The 6,322-nt window shown below is 41.1% G+C and overlaps 1 long non-coding RNA gene across 1 annotated transcript; it reads left to right on the top strand.

The window, feature by feature from the left end:
* The first annotated feature begins 1,029 nt into the window (after nt 1–1,029).
* On the top strand, nt 1,030–5,491 carry LOC135559856 (uncharacterized). Its single transcript, XR_010458572.1, has 2 exons — nt 1,030–4,829; nt 4,956–5,491. It is a non-coding gene; the product is annotated as an uncharacterized LOC135559856 (long non-coding RNA).
* Nucleotides 5,492–6,322: the final 831 nt, after the last annotated feature.

The following is a 6,322-nucleotide window of genomic DNA, read 5'->3' as shown; positions in this document are numbered from 1 at the left end:
GTTGCCGGAGAGGAAGGAAACCGCTTGGGGATTTCACCATGAGGCCAATGACTTTAAAACAGTTACAGAGTTTAATGGCTGTGATAGAAGAAAATTGAGGATGGATCAACAACATTGTAGTTACTCCACAATACTAACCTAAATGACAAGAAAAAAGAAGGAAGCCTATAGAGAATACAAATATTCAAAAACATGCATCCTGTTTGCAAAAAGGCACTAAAGTATAACTGCAAAACATTATCAAAGAAATTAACTTTACCTTATGTCTGGAATACAAAGTGTTATGTTTGGGGCAAATCCAACACAACACATCACAGAGTATAACTCTTCATATTTCAAGCATGGTGGTGGCTGCATCATGTTATGGGTATGCTTGTCATCGGCAAGAACTAGGGAGTTTTTTAGAATAAAAATAAACAGATTAGAGAAAAGCACAGGCAAAACCCTAGAGGAAAACCTAGATCAGTCTGCTTTCCAACAGACACTGGAAGACAAATTCACCTTTCAGCAGGACAATAACCTAAAACACAAGTCCAAATACACACTGGAGTTGCTTACTAAGAAGACATTGACTATTCCTGATTGAACTAGTTACTGTTTGGGCTTAAATCGTCTTGAAAATCTATGGCAAGACTTGGCTGTCTAGCATGGCTGTCTGGCAATGGTCAACAGCCAACTTGACAGAGCTTGAAAAAAATGTAAAAGTATAATGTGCAACTATTGTACAATCCAGGTGTCCAAAGCTCTTAGAGACTTACCCAGAAAGAATCACAGCTACAATCGCTGCCAGAGGTTATTCTAACATGTTTTGACCCCGGGGTGTGAATACTTATGTAAATTAGATATATCTGTACTTCATTTTCAATAGTTTTGCAAACATTTCTAAAAACATTTTCACTTTGTCATTATAGAGTATTGTGTGTTAATGGGTGAGAAAAAAATATATTTAATCCATTTTGAAATCAGGCTGAAACACAACAAAATGTGTAATAAGTCAAGGGGTATGAATACTTTCTGAAGGCACTGAGTTACAATTTCAGTTTTTTTTTTAAGAAACATGAGGGATTTAACCTGCACTCTTCGGATCTGCAGCCAGATCATTAACCCTCTGCACCACCAGGGGATAGATGTGGCCTTGAGGGTTATTTTTGGTCTAACATCGTCAATCAGGACAAAACACAATTTCCGAGTTATTAAAATTTTCCTATCCTCTTCATGTGCTGTGTACTTGTAACACTGTATTTTATGATTTTGCTATTGATCTTTTTTGGACCCTTTTAATTGAAAACGGCCTGGAAATATGTTGTGAGTGGATGAATGTGCTCAGGTAGTGTCACATCCTGACCTTAGTTATCTCTGTTTTCTTTATTATTTTGGGTAAGTCGGGGTGTGACTAGAGTGGGTATGTTAGTTTTGACTTGTCTAGGGGTTTTGTATATCTAGGGGTTTGGTAAATCTATGGTTTATTGTATGTCTATGGTGGCCTGAATTGGTTCCCAATCAGAGGCAGCTGTTTATCGTTGTCTCTGATTGGGGACCATATTTAGGTAGCCATTTTGCCTAGGGTATTTGTGGGTTCTTGTTCTATGTTTAGTTGCCTGTCTGCCCTATCATATTAGCGGCACGGTTCATTTTGTTCAGTGTTCATTCGTGTAATAAAGTAGAATGTATGCATACCACGCTGCACCTTGGTCTCCTCCTTACAACGGACGTGACAGATAGCCTAGTAAAGGAGCCCTTTGAAAAATCCAATGAGAAATCTTTACGACTAGGCCCACAGAGATCCTATTGAATTAATAGGGATTCTATATGGAATTCTATGATTCGGCCCAACCACATACAGTAGGAGGTCTGGTACCGGGATTTTTTTAATCTACTTTGATCCCTGACTGTCCTGTGCTGTACTGTTCTGTCCAAAGTTGTGAAACATTGATGTCTATGATTGGTTCCGATTTGGTCAGACAGGACCAAAAAAAGACATTGCTTTGTGAGTTAACCCCTAAACTTCTCGGGTGCTGCTCCGGCTTACCATGTGTTAGTATTCTGTTTCTCACAAAATGGCCAATAAAGTATCTATTCTATTCTATTTTCTGCCCACACACACACGTGTCTGTCACTATCCCAGGGTGTTAATGAAACACCACATACCCCATATTGTTACTGTGCTCAACTGCACAGCCTCTCAATTCCTGGGACGTAGTGGAGCTTATCCAGGCGTACTCGATTTACAGCTGTGGACATGTAGTCTCACATGTTTGTCAAGTGTTTTTCATAACGTTTGGCTTAACTACTCAGATCGTACTGAAAGAGGAGTACGCTTTTCAAAAGGTGCGAGGTTCTTTTTGCTTCGGACAACAGCATATAAACCCTTTTTACGTTAGGGTAAATCTTATGCTCTCTGGTTCTGCACACATACAAGAAAGCTTAATGGAGCGATACGGTCCATTCTATGCCTGTTATGTGGTGAAATAATTTTTCTGTGCGCACTGACGAGGTGAGCTCACTCAGAAGCCCAGAATGCGTTCTTCGGGAACATTGAAAGAGACAGAAAAATGTGAGCGCACAGCCAACCGAGCCAAAGTACCACGAAAGCCTTGCTACGCCACACACACAGGCAATACCCACAATACCCTTCTAATCCACTGTCGACGACACCAACGCTTCCTGGCAGGACCAGGAAGAGGGTTTTTGTAGAGTGAGTGAGGGCTTAGAATTGTACCTTCCTCGCAGCGAACGCCAAGTCAGTTGGGAGCGCCGTCTCCATGGTAACGTAGGATTATCATCTTTTACATAACGGCGGCTGGGCATTTAACCCCCCTAAATTAACCACAACAGTCAGTGCACTAGTTTTGTTACCAAGATGTGTGTGTGTTCAAGGCATCCGCTGTAAAAGTCTATAAGTAACAAATGTATAGGCTTTGTCAATAGCACAGACGTGCTGGCACTCAGGTTTTTGAGTGACGTGTTTTTTCAATCATGTACATCTAGATTGACAACACCAAACGGGTCCTAGATAATATGTAATCACCTCTCATCTGATTCAAATTCTGTTCAGCGCCAGACCAAAGGATTCTTCTTAAAAAGATTGATCTCGACCCCGACTACAAATCCTGATATGAACACTTTGGAAGGCCACCATGGCTTTTACACAACTCTGTGGAAACTGAGGGCATATAAAGGGATATTTCACCAAAACAACAATCCTCTGTGCTTCTATTCAACAACATAAAACAAAATGTGTGTTACTCCTAGTATATATGACAGCATCTATTTTAAAACCTTTTATTGTACGATGAAATAGTGCAGATGCATGTAATACAACCATACTCCATTTCAAATTGGATGTACTTTTGCACTCAAAATGGAGCATTCTGAATGTGTGCATTGTATTTATTAAACTGTTAAACCGCAACATTAATTTAGAACTACTTCAGAAAAAGTAAGTTTAACATCTACCACAGTGGTAAGAAATGCCAAGGGTTCTCAACCTTCATTTTACAGCTGCGTAGCTAAAAACAGCTTTTAAAATCAAATTTTTCTGAAGAAAGACTTTAATATGCATTTTTCCAATTTTATGAAGACGAGAAGTCCTGAGATATTAAACATTCAGGCAGAGTTTAGGAAGACAGCAGTGCTCCCCATCAATAGTGATCTGGGAGCAAGAGTTAATCTACCAGTCGCTCACTTCCAATTAGAATTATCTAATTTACATATTCAGCTGTGGAGCGCAAAATCGTCCCGTCCTCAAATCCGGCATGTGATTAAATCATAGCTAGTTTCCATTTAATGAGGTTTGCCGAAATCACTGTTTTTCAAAGGTTCAAATACCTAGACATCTTGTATCGCCGTGCTTGAATAAAGATGTCTTCTAACTTTCTTTGCTTTAAGAAGAAGACAAGATATCTAAGTTATCATTGCCTCTTCCACCCCACCCTGAACTCCACTCTGGCTTGCCTCTCTCCCATCACTCCCCCAGGTCATCAGGCCCCTAATGCCAAGATGGCTATCTTCTTCACCTCCTCCCTGTTGTTTGAATTGAGCTAAAATAGGATTCATTAATAAAACTGAAATAGGGGAATGATGATGTCCGTTTTGCATTACAACTTGTAAGGAGTCATCATGAAAAACAAGAGTGAGAGTGATGCTTTGTGCTGTGAAATACAGACTCTAAAAGGTTGGTGTTGTCTTTCACCGTGTTATTAGAGTGTTATTAGATATGCTCACGCTGTAACCTAACAAGGAGAGGGTATAAATAACCCTTTCAGGCTCGCGTACATTGCTAAGTGAAATTAAGCAAAGGAATTGGGCATTAGCTTAGCTGGAATAATTTGATTCTCCACCAATTATCCATCTTTGTGAGATCAATTGCCTTAAAATCTAATCTCTTGAACTTCTCTCCATAAAAAGCCTTGTGTTTACCACTTCAGTAGCAGTGGACCCCTCCTGTCTCAGCCTCCAGTATTTATGCTGCATTAGTTTATGTGTCGGGGGGCTAGGGTCAGTTTGTTATATCTGGAGTACTTCTCCTGTCCTATTCGGTGTCCTGTGTGAATCTAAGTGTGCGTTCTCTAATTCTCTCCTTCTCTCTTTCTTTCTCTCTCTCGGAGGACCTGAGCCCTAGGACCATGCCCCAGGACTACCTGACATGATGACTCCTTGCTGTCCCCAGTCCACCTGGCCATGCTGCTGCTCCAGTTTCAACTGGCCTGGGCCCTAGGACCATGTCCCAGGACTACCTGACATGATGACTCCTTGCTGTCCCCAGTCCACCTGGCCATGCTGCTGCTCCAGTTTCAACTGTTCTGCCTTACTATTATTCAACCATGCTGGTCATTTATGAACATTTGAACATCTTGGCCACGTTCTGTTATAATCTCCACCCGGCACAGCCAGAAGAGGACTGGCCACCCCACATATGCTCTCTCTAATTCTCTCTTTCTTTCTCTCTCTCGGAGGACCTGAGCCCTAGGACCGTGCCCCAGGACTACCTGACATGATGACTCCTTGCTGTCCCCAGTCCACCTGACTGTGCTGCTGCTCCAGTTTCAACTGTTCTGCCTTATTATTATTCGACCATGCTGGTCATTTATGAACATTTGAACATCTTGGTCATGTTCTGTTATAATCTCTACCCGGCACAGCCAGAAGAGGACTGGCCACCCCACATAGCCTGGTTCCTCTCTAGGTTTCTTCCTAGGTTTTGGCCTTTCTAGGGAGTTTTTCCTAGCCACCGTGCTTTTACACCTGCATTGTTTGCTGTTTGGGGTTTTAGGCTGGGTTTCTGTACAGCACTTTGAGATATCAGCTGATGTACGAAGGGCTATATAAATACATTTGATTTGATTTGATTTGGATAGATAAATATCTCTTTTTCACCCTGATCAAGTCATATTATGAGCTCAGAGACAGCCCAAAGTGTGTACACGTATGGTTCCTCCCAATCTCCAAATAAAACACAAATTTGTGGCGTAACTGCAGCAACAGAATTACACCATGGCTTGATGTTTTAATTGTGCGATGTGGTGTCGTATCTTAGCTATCACAGAATTACACCATGGCTTGATGTTTTAATTATGCGATGTGGTGCCGTATCTAAGCTATCACAGAATTACACCATGGCTTGATGTTTTAATTGTGCGATGTGGTGTCGTATCTTAGCTATCACAGAATTACACCATGGCTTGATGTTTTAATTGTGCGATGTGGTGTCGTATCTTAGCTATCACAGAATTACACCATGGCTTGATGTTTTAATTGTGCGATGTGGTGTCGTATCTTAGCTATCACAGAATTACACCATGGCTTGATGTTTTAATTATGCGATGTGGTGCCGTATCTAAGCTATCACAGAATTACACCATGGCTTGATGTTTTAATTGTGCGATGTGGTGTCGTATCTTAGCTATCACAGAATTACACCATGGCTTGATGTTTTAATTATGCGATGTGGTGCCGTATCTAAGCTATCACAGAATTACACCATGGCTTGATGTTTTAATTATGCGATGTGGTGCCGTATCTAAGCTATCACAGAATTACACCATGGCTTGATGTTTTAATTGTGCGATGTGGTGTCGTATCTTAGCTATCACAGAATTACACCATGGCTTGATGTTTTAATTGTGCGATGTGGTGTCGTATCTTAGCTATCACAGAATTACACCATGGCTTGATGTTTTAATTGTGCGATGTGGTGTCGTATCTTAGCTATCACAGAATTACACCATGGCTTGATGTTTTAATTGTGCGATGTGGTGCCGTATCTTAGCTATCACAGAATTACACCATGGCTTGATGTTTTAATTGTGCGATGTGGTGTCGT

This window comes from Oncorhynchus nerka, linkage group LG1 (genome assembly GCF_034236695.1).
Source record: "Oncorhynchus nerka isolate Pitt River linkage group LG1, Oner_Uvic_2.0, whole genome shotgun sequence".
Taxonomy (NCBI): domain Eukaryota; kingdom Metazoa; phylum Chordata; class Actinopteri; order Salmoniformes; family Salmonidae; genus Oncorhynchus; species Oncorhynchus nerka.
This window is presented reverse-complemented; position numbering and strand designations above follow the sequence as displayed.